At 33.8% G+C, this 21,482-nt stretch overlaps 1 pseudogene; it reads right to left on the bottom strand.

The window, feature by feature from the left end:
• Positions 1-2,480: 2,480 nt before the first annotated feature.
• On the bottom strand, positions 2,481-20,929 carry LOC141507212 (heat shock cognate 71 kDa protein pseudogene; annotated as a pseudogene).
• Positions 20,930-21,482: the final 553 nt, after the last annotated feature.

Below are 21,482 nucleotides of genomic sequence, written 5' to 3'. Positions count from 1 at the left end.
TAAAGCCTACCTCTGAAAAGTTATTACTTATATGACCTTGAACAAGTAAAATTCTTGGGTCCAATTTTCTCATTTTAAAATGAGACCAGAGCTTCTGAGCTGCTTTTCAACTTTAAATCTATGGTCCTATAATTCTGATATTATTTTCAGAATTTAAATTTCTCAAAGAAACATTTATTTATAATGTGGCATATATGTGGCAGGTACCTTGCTAAGTGCTTTACAAATAAAATCTCATTTGATCCTCACAGACTTCTTGGGACATAGATGCAGTTATGATTCCCACATTGTTGAATATACTGAGGCAAATAGAGGTTAAGCTACTTGCTTAAGTGTCTAAAGCCGAATATGGACTCAAATCTTCATCACCTGAGTACATTAGCATTGCTAGCTATTCTTTGATCATTTCATTATTTAACTTTGCAGCTTAATTATTTGTGTAATTGTTTTTTCCTTACCCATCTCATTAGATGTAAGCAACAGGATCTATGTCACTTTTCATTTGTGTATCTTTAAAGTCTCTTGTGTTAATAGTTCAAACAAATGTGTTGAACTGAAGCTTGAAGGATACATTGTAGAAAGGAAAAACTTGAGAAAAGAAAACCATATGATAATTATTGTACACATTTTTAGAAAAAAGTCATGAAAGACTGAATTAAACAATGTTAGTAGAAATCAAAAGGAGAAAACAGATTTGAGAGGTATTGTGAAGGTAAGAATTGATAAGACTAATTAATAGATTTTATGTGCTAGAAAAGGCAAAAGAAAGATTCCTCTAAGCTTTTAAAGCTGGGTGAGTAGGAGAGTGATGCTGTCATTAAGAGAAACAAAAAAGTTCAAAGGAGAGAGTCTTTTGATATTAGTTTGGTTTTGTTTTTTGGACATGCTAAATTTTAGGGTTAAGCACCATATCTAAGCAGAACTAACTGGTACTTATGGAAATGTGAGACTGACACTCAAAGGAGGGATAAAGGTTGAAAATATAGGGAAATGGAAGAGAATAAACATTTACTAAAGTTGTACTATAAGTGACATATTGTGTGAAATACTTAACACCTAGGAGGTAGGTGATTATCATTATTATTAGTAGTAGCAATGGTAGTAGTAGTATTATCATCATCATTATCATTTTAAAATTGATAATTGAAGTCATGCTATTATATAAGATCACCAAAGGAGAAAAAAGGGCAGAGGACAGGGAGGTACCTACAACTGTGTTATAGAACAAAGAAAATTTGGGAAAGGAGAAAATGATGGTATGTTCTATCATTCAACAAAAACTTTTAAAGCAGTTGAGGCTACCCCAGTGATATGCCATCACCCAAAAAGCTACCTCCTGTCTAGAAAAGCAATTGATGCTGGAGATATGAGAAAATAATTAAAATAATCTTTACCCTCTCCTCTTCCAGTCTTAGTCCCTATTGAATCAGATTTCTATATCAAATTATGTTTAAATATTCTTATATCTTTGAAACAATTCCAATGAGAGTGATGTTCTAGAGTTGCACACTCCCCATGACTTTCCCCTCTACTCTAAATGTTCTTCATTGCATACCTCTTATGTGAAAAATATATCCACATTCTGTTGCTCCCTTCCTCCTTCTCCCAAGGCTTCCATCTTTTTCACCTCTCCATTATTTTTTGAAGATCACCCTAACATAATAATAATAATAATCTTGTTCTCTGTCTATATAACTATTTCTAGTTAACTAATAATAATAAATTTCTAAGGAGTTGTTTAAATCATCTTCCTATATAGGAAGGTAAACAGTTTAACTTTAATGAATCCCTTATGATTTCACTTTCATGTTTATGTTTTTATTTCTCTTGAGTCTTATATTTGCATTTCAAATTCTCTGTCTGTTCTTTTCATCAGGAATACTAGAAAGTTCCCTATTTTACTAAATACCCATTTTTTCCCCTTTGAAGGATTATATGCTGTTTTTCCTGGGTAGTTTTTCTTTTAAATTTTTTTTATTTCATTAAATATTTTCCCAATTACGTTAATTTTTTTAATCTTGAATTTTACATTCATTTCCCTCACCACTCCTTTCTTCTGTTTGAGAAGGCAAGCAATTTTATACCAAGTAGACATGTAAAGTCATGTAAATTATTTCCATATTAGCAGTATTGAAAAAGAAAACATAATCAAAAAATAAAATAAAATAAAGAAATTGTTAAAAGTATGCTTCATTCTGCATATACAGTTCACCAGTTCTCTACAGGAAGTGAGTAGTATGTTTGATCATCAGTGAATTGTCTTAGATCTTTTCCAAACAGATTGTTGGCTCTTCCCAAGGGAAAACTATAAGACTGAGGGAAGGTAGAGCAAAGAGGAAAGAGCAAAGGTAGAGACTTTGCTGAACTTTCTCCCAAACTCCACCAAATAACTTTAAATAATGACTCTAATCAAATTTTAGAGTCGTAGAACCTACAAAAAGATAGAGTAAAACAATTTTCTAGCCCAACAACTTAGAAGGTCAAAAGGAAAGGTCTGTTGCAGTCCAGGATGGGCCATGCCAGTGCAGACCAGGCCCCAGCAAACCAGAATCAGGACTAAGGAACCATTGAACAGCAGCAGCAGCTGCTGCTGTTGATGCTTCCAGAGCTCTTGTCCCACAGATAGCTAAGGGGGTAAAATAGTTGGTCAGAAGAAGAATAAAGGGATTTCTTTGCTGGCACTGAGACAGGACTCTTGTTAAAGTCTAAGCAAAAAGTATTGCAAGCAACTAGAAAAAAATTCAAATATCATGTAACCATGTTCACGATAATACAAGATTTAGCAATTTCTACATTAAAGCATCATAGGGCTTGGATTATGATATTCCAGAAAGAAAAAGAACTTGGATTACAACCAAGAATCAACCAGCAAAACTGAACATATTCTTTTGGGGAAAAAGATGGACATTCAATGAAATGTGGACTTTTAAACTTTCATAAGGAAAAGATCAGAACTGAATACATAATTTGATCTTCAAATATGAGACTTAAAAGATAATGGGAAAGGGAAATCATAAGGGACTTAAATTAAACTGTTTCCATTTCTAAATGGGAAAATTATATTGGTAACTCATAAGAGCTTTCTCATTATCAGGACACTTAAAAGGATTATACATATATATGTATATATATATATATATATATATATATAAACACATTTAAGTGTTTGTGTGCATGTCAGATAGGTCATGGGGAATTTATTAAGAATAAATTTTATTACAAAACTAAGCTAAATAGGAATTAGGAGGCATTAACAAGGATAGGATAACTAACCACATTTACTGGAAAAAAGGAAAAAAGAACTATTAAAAAGTATAGTAGCTATAACAATTGAGAGGTCATTGGTGATCTTGGAGAATTAAAATCAGAATGTATTAGACAGAGAGAGGAAAAGATGATATATATGCTAGATATTCAAGAAATTGTCTGTAAAAGGAAGAGATAAGTATCTGAGGGGTCATGAGGTCACAAAAACTTAAAGGCAAAAATACATAAACTAATGCATCATATTTTTCTCATTCAGTGAGCAATAAATTAATGAAAGATTGTCACTTAAATTTCTACTGAGTCTATGAAATTGTTCATTCTTTTAGCCTTTTCTGTCACTTTGAGTTTTGATATCTTTGTTTATACAGTACATACATTTAAAGATTACGCCCACTTTGTGAGGGTTCTCTTTTAACAAGGCAAAACAGTTAAATAAAACAAATAAGATAGTAACCTCCTCCAAAAGCACACAAAAATATTTCACATCTGGAGCACCCCTCCCACCTCTCTATTTTTAAAATGAACAGGCATTTATTTTCTCTCTCTCTCTCTCTCTCATCACCACAACACTGAAAAAAAAATAAATTTCTTTGTGACAAATATGCAGTCAAACAAAATAATTTTCCCCAAACTTGTCTTTAATTTGTACCTGAATTCAAAACCCATCAGGAAAACTTTTCTGTTTAAAACAAATCTTCCACATTCCCTGCCACTCAACTAACTCATTAATTGTCTTTACAAGTGTATATATTTATCTGTATCTATATTTATATTTATATAGATATATATAGAAACAGATAAATGTGCTTAGATATATTTGCATAAATGTGTATGTTATATATATTTAATTTTTTTCTTTCTTAAAAATTTGTGCTGATTGTATTTGCTTTTGCATTACCTCCATTTGCTAATACCTTCTCTTTCCTCCCCTACTCGGTACTATTCCTTATACTAAATGATAAAAATATAAAGAAAAATACAAAAAATCAAGGTAGACTAATACATCCATCCTTTCTGACAATGTCTGTAATATTCCATAACTTATCATTAGTTTTTGTTTAATTATTTTGTTATTTTTCTTTGCAATTATTTTGTTATAAGTAGCCTATCTATTGTTTTCTTGGGTTTACTTACTCATTCTGCATAAATTCAATAGTGTCATGGAAGCCACAGAAACTTAATAATAACCTCCCTTCTATTCAGGATATTGAACCCACAAAGGTCCCCAAACTTTGATTCCTAATTGTTAGAAGTAAGAATATGGTATTGGAAAGAAGATTCTTTGATTCATTTACTTTTTCTTCCCATTTATCTTAGCATTCAGCATTTTCTTCTTCCCCACCCCTCAATTTCATATAGATTTTATTTCCTAGGACAAGAATTGTATTTCCATTTGTTTGATGATGATGTTTATCCTTCTCAAAGAAAAGATGACATCAAAGGAGATGATGCCAGGACAAGTACATGAATTAGATTTGAATCAGGAGGTACTGTGCTGTCACCAGCCTCACTCTCTCCTCTGAGCCATCTGGGTTGGTCCAGATATGAATCAGGATGACTAGATATAATTCTGGATGTGAGGCAATCAGTGTGAAGTGACTTGCCCAAGGTCCTACATCTAGAAAGTATCAAATGTCTCAGACTGGTTTCATACTCCCTTCCCCCTTGACTCCAAGGCCAATACTCTATTCATTGTGCTACCTAGCTGCCTTTTCCACTTGTTTACAGTACTGATAGAATGCAATGTTGTTGTCTCTCTTTACACATTCAAGAATTCAGAATGACCAGATTTACACAGGAGCCTGAACATTACTTTCAAACAGTTACTGCCTTAGCTACAAATTGGAGTCCTTCAATTTCTAGAAAGTGGTGTGGAATGCTCTTCTGATGGATTTTGTTGACCTCTTCAATGGTGAGTCCAGAAGAAGTACTTCCAGATGGGCTGCTCCATTCCCACCAGGCAAGCATGTCCCCTGGACTCAGGTACAACTTTGTAATGATGAAATTGCAGACCTCCAATTCTTTCTGCTTATGCTCAAATTCTTTCTTTTCAGCAGTTTAGGTCTTATCCAACAGTTGATTATTTTATTACATTTGTCAAAGATCTTCTGTCTCAAACAACAATTTAGTATTGCAGTTTTTCATCCTCCATGGTAGCCTTCTTATTGAAATCATCAGATTGTTAAGAGAATTCTTAGAAGATACCTTGATTCTCTGCTTCTCAACTTTGTATTTCTCAACCTCCTGGATCATATACTCAATGCCTTCTTTGCTCAGAGAACTGTTCTCATTGTTGATGGCAATCTTGTTCTCCTTATCTGTTTTCTTATCCACTACAGAAACATTAAGGATGCCATTTGAATTAATGTTCAATATTTTTACAGTCTGAGAAACACCCCTGGGTGCTGGGGGAATGGGATTCCTATGAGCGCAAACTTGTCAAGCAGGTTGTTATCTTTTGTTATTGCTTTCTCACCTTCATAAATCTAAATAAGTATGACAGACTGGTTGTTTGAATAGCTGGTAAAGATCTATGTCTACTTGTTGAGGGTAGTGATATGATGTTTGATCAGAACTTTCATAACTCCACCAGCAATTCCAGTTCTAAGGGAAAGAAAAGTGACACCCAACAGTAGCAAGATATAGACATTTTCAAATTTATTACCAGACAAAATGACAACCTAGACAGCTAGCTATGACATAGACAACAGTCTTATCAATACTGATAATCTTTTTAAGCTGATTGTCATTAAAGAAGTCTTACAGAAACTTCTGAATTTTGGAAATGCCAGTGGAACTCCCAATAAGACAATTCATGAATCTGTGATTTATCTAGTTTTGCTTCTCTTAAGGACTTTTCCAGAATCCAATGCACCATGAAAGAGTTCAGTATTCAACTCTTCAAAACAATCTTGGGTGATTGAAGAATAGAAGTCAATACTTTCATAGAGGGAGGCATTATCAATACTGACCTGGGTACTGAAAGAGAAGCTACACTCTGTACATTCACAAGTAGTGTGCAGATAGCAAATAAGTCTCTTGTTTTCACTAATGACCTTCTCGTACTTTCATTTGAATTCAGCAATAAAATGATAGACCCTATGTTTGCCAAAGTCCTCCACATCCAAGTGGTTTTCTCCACATTTAGACTTGATCTCAAAGCTTACATCTTCAATGGAAAGAATGGTACATCAAAAGTACCACTTCCAAAGTCAAAGATCAATGCATTTCTATTAAGCTTTTTGTACAAGTCATAAGCAACAGCATTATCAATTGTTTCATTGATGATTCAGAGTACCTTGAGATCAGTGATTGTTCCAGCATCCTCTGTGGTCTTACGTTGGGAATCAGAAATAGGCTGGTACTGTGTCCACAGCATTTGTAAGTCTTCCCAAGGTAAGCTTCAGCAATTTCTTTCATCTTGGTCAAGACATTAGAAGATAATTTTGGATAGAAATATTTGGTCACTGCTTTTAATTCAATGTGGACCTTAGATCTGACTATGTCATTCAGCACCGTAAAAGGTCAAAGCATGTGTTACTGTAAACCTGAATCATCAAATCTTTGATCAATCAGATTTCTGGTATCAAAAATTGTGTTATTGGTGATCACTTCCTCTTGAATCCTTTGCAATGTCACTAATTAAATGTTCTGAGTTGGTAAAAGTGATGTAGCTTGGGGTGGACCTGTTTCCTTGGTCATTAGCAATAATTTCCACTTTTCCATGTAGGAAAACTCCCACACACAGAAATAAGTGGTGTCAAGATCACTGCCAACTTCAGGTTCCTTCAATATAGTTACTGCAAAGCCAGGGTCATAGCTCACCTCTGTAGAGGAAGGATTGTTGCTGTACTGAACAACCCCAGTGTTCTGTATGTTCAAGATTTATCTATGAACCCTAGGAAAAAAGATTGTACCTCAATTTGTCATTGTCTCAACTATCCTGAAGTATTTATTTAACCAAAAATATTGGAGGTATAGGGCAGCTAGGTAGTACAATGGATAGAGTGCTGGCCCAAGAGTCAGCAGGAGCTGAGGCAAGTCATTTTTTTTTAGTTTTTGCAAGGCAATGGGGTTAAGTGGCTTGCCCAAGGCAACACAACTAGGTAATTATTAAGTGTCTGAGGTCGAATTTGAACTCAGGTACTCCTGATTCCAGAGCCAGCGCTCTATCACTGTGCCACCTAGCTGCCCCTGAGGCAAGTCATTTAACCCTGTTTGTCTAAATTTACTCCTCTGTAAAATGGGCTAGAGAAGGAAATGGAAAACCATTCCAGAAATTTTGCCAAGAAAATCCCAAATAAAGTTGAAAAGAGACAAGATGAAAATTATATACTAACAATAATATAAGGTATTGGTAAGCAAATAAAGGATTTCAGGGAGTAGGACTGGGGTACATGAGGAAAGGTTATTTTCTAGTGCTCCTAAATTTATGCCATTACAAATCACAAAAGCAATAGAATGTCAGAGTCAGATGACATCAAAGACCATAGAGAACTATAGTGGTCAATCAATCAACAAATATTATTAACACATATTATGGGCTAGGTAGGCAGTGTTTTAAAGCTATGAGAAAGATGATAGAGGGATCCAAAGAAAATTAAAAACCACAATTCCTTTCCACAAGGAGTTCAATGGGATATATAAGCATTACAAATACTTTCATATATAACAGATCTAAAGGATAAATAGGAAGTAATTTCAGGGGGGAAACATTGAAAGTGTTTACTGGATGTATTGAACAGTTTTAAAGCCTCTGAGCTAGGAGGCAAAGGAGATAAAGGAAAATATGCCAGGTCTGTGGGAAAGCCTTTTAAAAAAAAAGGTCAGGAGAAGAAATATCTTGCATCAGGAACTACAACAGGGCCAGTATCGTTGGAACATAGAATACTGCAAAGGAAGAAGTAAGGAGGATAGGTAGAAAGGATTTGTTTGTAAAGGGCTTTGAAAAACTAGCTGAACATTTTATATTCTTCTAGTCAGAATCATGGTAATTTACTTATCAAGGGGTTCACTTAATCAGAATTGTACTATAAAAAAATTACTTGGGCAGTTAGATGGAAATGGATTGAAGTAAAGAGACTTGAGACAGGGAGATCAAATAATAGCCTATGTCAATATTCTAGGCATGTTAAAATGAAAGCCTGCTTCAGGGTGGTGACTCTATGAATAGGTAAAAGGAACATATATAAGACAACAAGAGTAACTGCAAGACTTGGAAACATTGAATATGTAGCATGACTATCAAAGAGGAATTTGATGATGATTCCAAGGTTATGAGCCTTAATGACTGGGGAGAATAGAGAGATTCTAGAAAGTGAAAGAGAAAATAGAAAGAGGAGATAGTATGGAGAGGAGGGGGATTGGATACTGAGTTCTTTGGACATGCTGAGTTTGAGGCATTTGTGAAATGCCCAATTTGAGATATCAGAATAAAGTAATTTGTCATGTAAAACTGGAACTCTGGAGAGATATTAGGGCAGGATACAAAGATCTGAGAATGAACCTTATATAGGCCATAATTAAACTCAAAGCAGCTGATGAGATCACCAAAAAAAGATATTGTAGAGAGAGAAGAGAAGAGGACTCAGGAGAGAGCTTGTGTGTATACCCATAGTAGCTGGCTGTGACCTGCATAAATATCTGGGAAAGGAGACTAAGAATCTAAAAGATGAAATACTGGCACTAGACGAAAATTTGCATGTATATTTTAAAATGTGAGTCTTTGAAGAGATAAAGATCATTTTGTATAGTGCAGACAGATTACAGAATTACTTATTTCAGAAGAAAAATGGATGTTGAGGTGGAAGGGTAATGAAATATGTTTAAGTGAATTTATTTTATATCCTGCTACTTTGCTAAATTTGTTAATTGTTTCAAGTAGTTTTTAGGTGATTTTCACATGTTCTCTAAGAATACAATTATATCTGCAAAGAGAGAAAGCTTTGTTTCCTCATTGCCAATTCTGATTCTTTTAATTTCTGTTTCTTCTCTTTTTGCTAAAACTAATATTACTAATACTATATTGAATAGTGATGGTGATAATGGGCATCTTTTTTCATGTCTGTTCTTATTGGAAATGGTCCTAGTTTATCCCCATTACATCTAATATCTGTTGATGGTTTCAGATAGATACTGGTTATTATTTTACAGAAAACTTTATTTATTCCTATATTTTCTAGTGTTTTTAATAGGAATGGATGTATTTTTTCAAAGGTTTTTCAGCATCTATTGATTTCTGTTGGTTTAGATATTGATTTGTTCGATTATGTTGAGCACTTTCCTAATATTGAACCATCATTGTCTACCTGGTATGCTGTAATTTCTTTATTAAAATTTTATTTAAGATTTTTGCCTCACTATTCATTAGGGAGACTGTTCTATGTTTTTCTTTGTTTGTTTTGGTTCTTCTAGGTTTAGGTATCAGCATAATATTGGTGTCATAAAAAGGAGTTTGACAGAACTCCTTCTCCCGTTTTTTAAAATAGTTTTTGTAGAAAAAGACAAAATTGTTCCTTAAATGTTTGGCAAAATTCACTTGTAAAGCCATCTGAACCTGGAGACATTTTCTTAGGGAATTTATTGAAGGTTTCTTCCATTTCTTTTTTCTGAAATGAAGTTATTTAAGTAGTTTTTTCCTCTTCTATTAATATGGGCAATAAATATTTTTGTAAATATTCATCCATTTCACTCAGGTTACCAAATTTATTGGCATACAGTTCAGCAAAATAACTCCAAACTATCTTTTTAATTTTCTCTTCATTGGTGGATAGTTCCTCCTTTTCAAATTTTATATTGGTAATTTGGTTCTCTTCTTTCTTTTTTTTAAATCAGATTAATCAAATGTTTATCTATTTTATTGTTTTTTCCTTAAACTAACTCTTAGTTTTATTTATGAGAGCAATGGTTTTCCTACTTTCAGTTTTATTAATCTCTTTCTTGGTTTTCAGAATTTTTAATTTGGTATTTAATTGGGGGGACTTTAATTTGTTCTTTTTTTCTAGCTTTGTTAGTTGAATATCAAATTCATTGATCTCCTCTTTCTCTATTTTATTCATATAAGCATTTAGAGATATAAAGTTTCCCCTAAAAAACTGCCTGAGCTACATTCCATAAATTTGGGTGTGATGTCTCATTGTTTTCATTTTCTTGGAAATAAGTGTTTGTTATTTCTCTGATTTGCTGTTTGATCCTCTCATTATTTAAAATTAAATTATTTAGTTTCCAATTAATTTTTGCCTGTAGATTTTCAAATGTGAGTTTTAGAAGAGATTAAGATCATTTCATGCAACGCCCCTTGATTACATGGAACTTTATTGCAGCATGATCTGAAAAGCATGCATTTATTTTTTCTGTCTTTTTGCATTTAATTATAAGGCTTTTATGGTCTAATACATGGTCAGTTTTTATTTAGGTGCCATGTATTGTAGATATTCTCATTAAGTTTTCTCTAGAGGTCTATTATATCTAAGTTTTCTAAAATTTTATTCACATTCCTAATTTCCTTCTAGTCCATTTTTTGGTTAGCTTTTTCTAGTTCTGAGAGAGGGAGATTGAGGTTCCCCATTATTAAAGTTTTGCTATGTCACCTTGTTATTCACTCAGCTTTTTTCCTTGGAATTTGGGAGCTATACTTCTAGGTGCATACAGATTTAATAATGATATAGCTTCATTATCTACAACATTTAAAGAAGATGTAATTTCCTTCTTTATCCCTTTTAGTTAGATTGATTTTTTCTTTTACTTTCTCTGAGATATCTGTTTTTTTTAACCTCAGCTGAAGCATAATACATTTTGCTTCATCCTTTTACATTGTTCCTGTACATATCTCCCTGCTTCAAATGTGTTTCTTGCAAACAACTGGATTCTGGTTTTTAAATCTATTCTGTTATCCACTTTCTTTTTTTATGGAAGAGTTCATCCCATTCACATTTACAGTTAAGACTACTAATTCTGTATTTCCCTCCTTACTCACTTTCCCATTTATATTGTTCTCTTTCCTTTCCTCTTATACCTCCTCACCACTTTCCCCTTTAACTTTTCTTTTAAAATTTAACTTTCAGTTTATTTTCACTTATACCTTTGCCTTCTCTTTTATCAGTCCCTTCTTCCCTATTATTATTTATTTATTTATTTATTTATTTGGTTGGTTGGTTAGTTGGTTGGTTGGGTTTTTTTAGGTTTTTGCAAGGCAAATGGGGTTAAGTGGCTTGCCCAAGGCTACACAGCTAGAACCCAGGTACTCCCTGACTCCAAGGCCAGTGCTTTATCCTCTGCCACCTAGCCACCCCTTCCCTTTTCTTTCTGCAGAATAGGATTGTTTTTTAAACCCAAATGGGAATGAATATTGGCCAAATCTCTTGGCCAAATCTATTCAATAGAATTTACTCCCTTCTTTCCCCTCTAATAAAATAGATCATTGTACCTCTTCATTTGGTGTTACTTATCAAAAGAAATACTATCCTATCAATCAAGTACAATCAATCAAGTACTATCAACTAAGTACCATCAATAAAATCTTGATTAATTGATTGCTTGATAAGCTCAAAGTACAATCACAGATTGATTTATTAATTCCATGATTATTTGATAAGCAGAATTGCCTCAAAGTCACTAAGTAGTCTACCCTCTTCTGTCTCATTAGAAATATACTTCTCAAGGGTCATGATTTGCATCAATTTATAATCATTTTATACCTTACCTCCTTTTCAAGAACCCTCCAAGGATGCACAATCCTCTTGAGACAAAACATTATCCAAAGCCAAATCATTTCATGAATCACTTGTACCACACCCCAAGCATATACTCTCCCCCACTCCCCACCCCTTTAGCTCCCCAACCAAGGTACTTAAATCTTTATTAACTGAAATGTGGACTAAATCCAACCCTTCTGCCTCTAAAATTACTTTTGGTTTGATTAACTAGTCTCAAAGTGCTCTAAGTACTGGGATACTCTGAAGGTCTTTCTTAAGAACTTTATGATTGATTGTAAGGTATGGGAGACACTGGCTCTTGACCACCCAGTATAGGATACCCTCATCAGAGAAAGTGAGCAAAAAACGTGACCTTTGTGACAAAAGCAGAATTAAAGTAGGTCACAAAAAATTTACAGTAAACACCCCTGCTTTTCATCTTCATTTTTTGTCTCAAACATAGTCATGTCATCCTGTTCTCTACAGTGGAAAGACAACAACCAATCCTACCCATATCCTCTAAATCTAATCTCTTTAAGAGGAAAACAATTCTCAAGATTTCCAAGTGTTTTATCTTCTGTCATAGGGTTGTATACAATTTGATGACATTGAATAACTTTTGTTCTGTTTTTTCCTTCCTGTTTTCCTTTACTTTTTGCTGCTTCTCTTGAGTCTTGTATTTGGAGATAGAATTCTCTGTTCAGTTCTGACCTTATTATAGGAAATTTTGGAAGTCCTCTATTTCATTGAATATTCATCTTTTCCCTCACAGAATATGCTGAATTCTGCAGGGTAGTAAATTCTTAGTTGTAATCCAAGGTCCTTTGCCCTCTCATATATGGTATTCTAGGTCCTCTGATTCTTCATTGTTGAAGCTGGTAAGTCCTGTCTAAGTCTGATTGCGTTTTTTTTTTTATTTAAATTGCTTCTTTTTTGCTGCTTGTAGTGTTTTCTTCGTTATTTGAGCATTCTGAAATTTGGCTATGATAGTCCTTGGAGTTTTTATCCTGAGGTCTCTTTCTGAAGTTCTTTCTATACTTTCTTTTTATTAATTTTTAAAATTTATTTATTTATTTTCATCCATGTGCACATATATATTTTTAAGTTACAAAATTTCCTTCCAGCCACCCTCTTTCACTTAGTGGCAAACAGTCAGGTTAGCATTATAAATATATATTTTGATAAATATGTTTACAGAATAGTTATTTCAGTATAAGGAATTAGGATTAAGAGGGAAAAGATACATAAGAGATCATTTTTATAAAGTTTACATCAGATTCTGAAGGGTTGTGGGGTTTTTTTTTTTTGTATTTTGTTTTGTTTTGTTTTGTTTTGTTTTCCTCTGGTTGGGGATAACATAGTCCACATATGGTCTACTGAGAGTTCTATCTAGGCATTCTTTCTTTCTTTTTTTTTTTTGCAAGACAATAGGGTTAAGTAGCTTGCCCAAGGCCACACAACTAGGTAATTATTAAGCTTCTGAGGTCACATTTGAACTCAAGTCCTCCTGACTCCAGGGCCAGCGCTCTATCCACTATGCCACCTAGCTGTCCCCTATGTATTCTTTCAAAGGCTATTTTTGTCTTCTTGTTCTACCAGATTTGATAATTTCCTGCAAGATGTTTCCCAGGTTCCTTTTTTTTGAGTCTAACCTTTCTACTAGTACCGTAATGCATAAATTATCTCTCTTGGATGGATTTTCCAGGTTGTTTGTTTTTCCTAAAAAGTACTTTACATTTTCTTCAATTTTCTTCAGTCTTTTTATTTTGTTTGATGAACTCTTCTTGTCTCATAGATTCATTGGCTTTTATTTGTTGAATTTTATTTTTTTAGGGTTTTATTTTCTTCAGTTGACTTTTATATTTCCTTTTCCAGTTGGTTATTTTTACTCTTTGCTGAGTTGCATTCCTTTTTTCCAGTTGGTCGATAATACTGTTTGAAGAGTTACATTCTTTTTCCATGTGGTTATTTTTACATTTAAAGGAGTTGATTTTTTGGTCAATTTTTCATAATTTTCTTGCATGAATCTCATTTTTTTCCACTATTTCTTCTTCTTTTTTCTTTGGTTTTAATTTTTTTTAAAAAAACTTTTATGAGCTTTGGGATTTGCATCCCATTGATAGACTCTTTTGAGACTTTCCTGTGGGTAATTTTTCACTGTTTTCTTCATCTGAGGTGGCATTGCCATCATCTTTTTCTGCATAGCAGCTTTCTATAGTGAGCATTCTTTTAGCTTTTTTGGCTCATCTTGAAATGTCTAAGCTCTAATCCTGGTGTACAGACCCAAGCGTTTGTGCTGGGGCTGGAGTCTTATCCTTGGCTTGTCCTTGATCAAGATGTTGCCTATTCAGTCCACACATTGCATTTGCAGAGGTTTATTTTAATTTCCTCCCTTATGTTCAGGTTCTGCCCATGCAGTGGTTTGTTCATAACCCAGTCCTGTCTTTTGTCCCTGTTTTGTTCCCGGGGTTCAGACTTTGTTTTGGGTTGGGATTCACCCTGCTAACTTGATATATAGCTATTAGGACCTAGGCTGTTTTCAAGCTGTGGGGACCTGGACTGCTAAAATTCTCCTGTTGACATTCCTGCTATTCTACCTAGCTGGGGTTTACCTTTCTTTTTCCCCAAAAGTGACAGCTCTTCACTGAAGATTCTTCACTATGTCTACTGTTTGAAAACTTCTTTGGATATAGTCTCTCTTTTTTGGTGGGATCTGTAGCTTTAATGTCTGCTCAGAGGTTTCATTTAGTTTTCTGAGGGGAAAAGCTCTGGACACCTGGTAACTTAATGCTGCCATCTTGGAAATAATTTCTTCTAGTTCAGTTGAAGAGTGAAAGATTCCATCTCCATTCCCCTAAAGTGAGTCACTTTTCTCTATTGATTACTTTCATTAGCACAGTAAAGTAATTCTTCATTTTTCTTTCTTTTTTTTTTTTTTGCTTCTCTCAAACCCACCATTTTAAACTCATTTGAAATTTTTGTTTGTAAACCACTTCTTGATTTGTGGATCCCTGGAATTTCTGCTTAATCTTTATCCTTTCAAAAGTCCAAAGGTCCATGCCTACAAAAATTAAGATACAAGGAATGATTTTTGGTCTAACTTTGAAATGTCAGCCTCTTCATAAACTCTACCCTCAGTTATCATAAGTTTTGGGATTAAGTATATTTCTGGAACATTCATTGCTACATATCCCCCTCCAAAAAAAATACAAAACCTAAAACATTCAACTACCACATTACTCAGCAAAATCTCAAATTTTATTTACAAGCAATGACAAAAACAAATGAAGTAGAATATACTGTTTAATGTTTGGAGATGACTCAAAGTAGCTATAAGGTGTCTACATGTGGTTTCTTTTTTTTTTTTTAGGTTTTTGCAAGGCAAATGGGGTTAAGTGGCTTGCCCAAGGCCACACAGCTAGGTAATTATTAAGTGTCTGAGACCGGATTTGAACCCAGATACTCCTGACTCCAGAGCCAGTGCTTTATGGACTGTGCCACCAAGCTTCCCCCTACATGTGGTTTCAATGATATTCTAACACCATGGATACATGCAGTCAGTCAATAAGGGTTTTAAAAACACAATAACTTTTTCAGTGCTGAATATATTTTTTCCCTTTAGTACCAATGCTAAATATTTTGTGCCAAATTTGGACCAAAAGACAAATTTCACAAGAGATTAAGTATAATTGTACTTTATATTAGTTTCCTCCTAATTTCCCTCTAAATTAACCTAAAACAACTAAATAAAAAATGAAACTTGCAGAAAATAGTATTATCAACAAGGCATGCTCCAGCACGAAAAAGTTGAGCACCTGCTACATTCTAGGGACTGCAGTAAGTACTGGGAATAAAAATATATAAAAAAAAAATTATATCCCTCAAGGATATCAGTCTAATGAGGAAAACAACACACAGAATCACAAAAGGAAAATTTTAATTGGTGGAATTGGTATACCCATTGTAGGAGGAGGAAGAAGTCCAAAAGTGAAACTTCTTTGACATTGGTCAGAAAATAAAGAGAAAGCTGACCTGGTTATCCTCCTTAAATGGAGTTTTTAAAAGAAATTTCCTACTCTGTCCTTCAATTAATGATATCCTGGGGCTACAAAATATTAATAAAGTGTGCAGGCCACGGATGAAGTGATCTTGAAGTATGATGACATAATTGATTTTTTAATGAAGTATGTATTACAAAGGAAATCAATTTCATTAAAATATAATAATAAAAAAAACTTTCATGAGGGACAGCTAAGTGGCACAGTGGATAGAGCACTAGCTCTGGAGTCAGCAGTACCTGAGTTCAAATCCGGTCTCAGACACTTAATAATTACCTAGCTGTGTGGCCTTGGGCAAGCCACTTAACCCCATTTGCCTTGGAAAAAAAACCTAAAAAAAAACTTTCATGGATACAGGCTCTTCTATAACTCTTATTGCCATATTTTTCAGATTTACAAAACAACTGTATTTCATAAGATATCCACTTGAAAGTCCAAACAAGAATATTAGAATTTTGTAATTAAGTATGGGTATGTTGGTATGTCTTTCAAATCTTGATTCTTTGTTGAGTTTAGAGTCACAAAGACTTCTCTTCCTGAATTCAAATCTGACCTCAGACACTTATGAGGTATGTAACCCTGGGAAAGTCACTTGACTCTATTTGCTTCAGTTTCATCACTTATAAAATGACATGTAGAAGGAAAGAGCAGACCACTCCAATATTTTGCCAACAAAATCCCAAATGGGGTCATGAAGAAATAACATGACTGAAACAACTGAACAACAATATGCATACTTAATTATTAACTCAGTTTTTTAATTGTTGCTATTTATTGTTCCTATTATTTCATTCAAAAGAAAAAAAGGGAAATGATGGTTGATACTTGATTCATTTACTTTCCAATTGGCAAAACATAAGTAGATTATTATCATTTCCCCAAGAAATACTTCCTGTCATGCAGGTCTTTGACCCAATAGCAAGATATTTTCATTTACCAGAGATTTCAGTCTTGTTACAGATTCAACAGATTTCAAAGGGATCCATGATAATATGCAATAAAATTTCATAAATATCCTTGGACAACTGAAGTGGAAGTAAAATAAATAACTGACATCCCAGGAAGATGTTTCTAACTATGAGGTACTTGCAATTTAGCATTGCTTATCAGATAAATGCATATCTGCTTCCACAGAAGAGACTGTACTGAATCTAATTTGATAATCTTCCCTAAAGGACTTAAGAGAGGATGGGAAAATGATCAGATAGTTGATATATTGGGATATATTCCTTCTTCTAAAATGCCTTCATTTTTCATCTGATTTTTCTCTTATAATTTACTTATTTTGCATAGGCTCATAGAAGCTTATGTTGGAAAAAGATTTAAAAAGGTCATCTCACATAATCAGAGAAGATAAGAACTGGAAGGTACTTCGAAGATCATCAGATCCAAAATGTTATTTATTTTTTTGTAAATCACTATTATTTATTCTATTCACATTATTACCAAAATCATGTTCTAAAAGTAAACACAATCTCCCCCAAAGAAAGAAAAACATCAAGAAAAATAAAGTGAGGGGAAAAAATTTGTGTCTCAATCTGTATTAGGTTGCTTCAATATTTTTCCCATAGTTGTTATTGCTACCTGTATTTTCCTCCATGCTATTCCAAATTATTCTATTCTTTCTCTCCTTTCTCCCTGTCCATCCTCAAAAGTGTGTTGTATCTGACTACCCTCCTTCATGATCTTCCCTCTCTTCTACCACCTACTCCCCCCCCCCCCTTCTCCCATACCTTTTCTCTCCTATTATCCTTTAGGATAAAATAGTTGTCTATCTTAAGGGCTCTTTGAGCCCTTTCCAATGAGAGTGAAGGTTCACTCATTTCCCCTTTCCTTTTACCCTTCCCTTCACTGTAAAAGCCTTTCCTTACCTCTTTTATGTGAAATTACTTGATCTGCAAAACAAGGATAATCATTATTCCCATTACTGTTCAATATAGTATTAGAAATGTTAGTTTTAGGAATAAGAGAAGAAGAAATTGAAGGGATTCAAATTGGCAATGAGGAAACAAAACTTTCACTCTTTGCAGATGATTTGATAGTATACTTAGAGAACCCAGTAAAATCATCTAAAAAAACCACTTAAAACAATTAACAAATTCAGTAAAATAGCAGGATATAAAATAAACCCACATAAATCATTAGCATTCCTATATAAGAACCACAAAGTCCAAGATCAAGATAGAAAGAGAAATTCCACTTAAAATACCTGAAGACAACATTAAAGACTTGAGAATTTACCTCCCAAGACAAACCCAGAAACTGTATGAACACAATTACAAAGCATTTCTCACCCAAATAAAGTCAAATCTAAATAGTTGGAAAAATTATCAATTGCTCACGGTTAGGTTGAGCTAATATGATAAAAATGACAATTCTACCCACATTAAATTACTTATTTAGTGCCATACCAATCAAATTTCCAAATAATTATTTTACTGAGAGATGAACAGAACCAGAAAAACACTGTACCTCCTAACAGCAACTTGGGGGGTAAAGATTAACCTTGATGGACACGCTTATTTCATCAGTGCAACAGTCAGGAGCAATTTGGGGCTGTCTACAATGGAGAATACCATCTGTATCCAGTGAAAGAACTGTGGAGTTTGAACACAATTCAAGAACTATTACCTTTAATTTAGAAAAAAAACTGCTATCTTATTGTCTGATTTGGTTATCTCTTATACTTTATGTTTCTTCTTTATGGATATGATTTCTCTCTTATCACACTCAATTTGGATCAATGTAAACATGGAAACAATGTAAAGACTAGCAAATTGCTTTCTGTGGGGGGTGGGGGAAGGGAAGTAAGATGGGGGGAAAATTGTAAAACTCAAAATAAATAAAATCTTTAGTTAAAAAATTATTATTTTATGGAGCTAGAAACAATAATAATAAAATTCATCTGGAGCAACAAAATTTCAAGAATATCAAGGGAAATGAATGGGAAAAAAATGTAAAGGAAGGTGGCCTAGCTCTACTAGATCTAAACTATACTATAAAGTGGCAGTCATCTAAACTGCCTGGCACTGGTTAAGACATAGAGTAATAGATCAGTGGATTGGGATAGATTCTAAAGAAATAGTAGTAAATGACAACAGTAAACCACTGTTTGACAAACCCAATGACTTTAGCTTCTGGGATTAGCTTCTGTCACTATTTGACAAAATTGTTGGGAAAACTTAAACATAGTATGGCAAAAACATAGACCCATATCTCACAACCTATAATAAAATAAGGTCAAAATGGGTACAGGATTTAGACATAAAGTGTGACACCATAGATCAATTATCAGACCAAGAAATAGTATATCAGATCAATGGAAAGGGAAGAAATTTATGACCAAGCAAGAAATAGAGTACTTCATAAATTGCAAAATGAATGATTTTGACTATATTATATTAAAAAGTTTTTGCATTAATAAAAAACAATGATGCCAAAATTAGAATGAAAACAGAAAGCTGGAAAACAATCTTCACAGTTAGTGGTTCTAATAAAGATATCATTTCTAAATTACATAGAGAATTTCAACAAATTTATAAGGTTAGAAGTCATTCCCCAATTTGTAAATAGTCAATGTTTTCAAGTGAAGAAATAAAGAAATTAAAGCTATATATAATTACATGAGAAAATGTTCTAAATCATAGTACTGATTAGAGAAATGCAAATTAAAAAAAAAACTATGAGGTATAACCTCACATCTATCAGATTGGCTAAGATGACAAAAAGGGAAAATGATGTTTTAGAGAGGTTGTGGGAGGATTGGGACATTAATGCATTGTGAGTAGAGTTGTAAACTGACCCAACTATTTTGGAGAGCAATATGGAACTAAGCCTGAAGAGCAATAAAATTGATCATTCCCTTTGACACAGCAGTTCCAATTCTAGGACTATATCCAGAAGAATTCATAAAAAATAGAAAAAGTCACACATGTTCCCAAATATTCATAACAGCTCTTTTCGTGGTGGCAAAGAATTGGAAATTGAAAGGATGCCTATCGATTGGGGAACAACTGAACAAGTTATCGTATATATAATTTTGTGGAATACTATGTTCTATAAGAAATAACAAATGGTCAGAATCTAGAGAAGCATGGAATGATTTACAGGAACTGTTGCTGAGCGAAGGGTGTAAAACCAAGAGATCAATTTACACATTAACAACATTGTCCTAGTTTAGAGAACCAGAACATTCCCAGGTGATCAGCTATGGATAATGCTATCCCCATCAGAGGAAAAAAATCAAAACCAAAAAAACCCCAAATCCTACATAATCTGAATGAATGCTACATTCACTTTTGAAAAATTTCTACTTCATGGTTTTCTTTCTTTTCCCTTAATCCTAATTCCTTATACCAAAAATGACTAATCTGTGAATGTGTTAAACACAAGTATGTTTGTACAATATTCACCCAACTATTTGTCACTGAGTAGGAGGGGGATGGGAAGGGAGAATGGAAGGAAATTATGTAATTTTAAAATATGCATATGCATGTAAATGAATGTTGAAAAACTTTCATAATATATAATTGGAAAAATAAAATGAAATATAAAATAAAAAAAGAATCTGGAAACTATTTAATCTAGAAAATATTGTATCTACTTATCAAATCAAAGGGTATCACTAATTTAGAATTTCATAAATTTATAAAACATTCTGTAGGTTGAATTTTCTGGAAGTAGCAACTGGTGGCTCCATGGTTGTTTTTCTGGTTCCCTAGCCTAGTTCCCTGGCCTGCCCTGTACTGTGTTCCATGCTAACTCTGGTGTAGTAAGGTTTTCCCGCTTCAAAGTTGTCATTGGCAATCCCTGGACTGAGAGATCTGCCACAGATCCAGTAGCTCCTAGGGACCCAGGCACCCTGTGGGCAGTTCCTAAATGGCCTGAGCTGGTTTGCTCAGCAGCCGGCATGACCCGGGATGCAGGCCCTTTCTAACCCTGGTATAACCAATCTAGTGTATCTCCTAAATTTTCTTGGACTGGAGACTTGTTTCACTCATTCTTTCCATGGGTTCTGCCACGCTAGAATGTGGTTAGAATCATTATTTAGAGATATTGGAGTGGTCTGGGAGAGAGCTTGTGGGAGTTCCTAGCTCCACTCTGCCATCTTGGTGCTGTCTTCCAAAGTGTTTGTTTAACAGAAAAGGAAACAGGTCAACCAAAGTAAGTTGATTGGTAGAGGTCACAAAGAGACTAAATAATAATATAATCATGACTTAAAGTTAAACCTTCTGATTCTCCTTTGAAATATTTTTCAAGGCACTATGATCCCTATCATTTGATGCAATAGATACATTCTTTAATTTTGACTGAATGCAAAAAAAAAATCTGTTTTAATTAAATTGTGAAAATGGTCACTATCTTCAAAATTCTTAAGTTCTATCACATATAAGAGAGAGAGAGAGAGTGGATTTAGTCCTTTCGGATTCAAAGATTAGGATTTGAAGCAAGGATAAAAATCACA

The sequence above is a fragment of the Macrotis lagotis genome, chromosome 1 (genome assembly GCF_037893015.1).
Source record: "Macrotis lagotis isolate mMagLag1 chromosome 1, bilby.v1.9.chrom.fasta, whole genome shotgun sequence".
In the NCBI taxonomy this organism is placed as follows: Eukaryota; Metazoa; Chordata; class Mammalia; order Peramelemorphia; family Peramelidae; genus Macrotis; species Macrotis lagotis.
The sequence above is the reverse complement of the archived record's forward strand: the minus strand, read 5'-3'. Positions and strand labels throughout refer to the sequence as shown.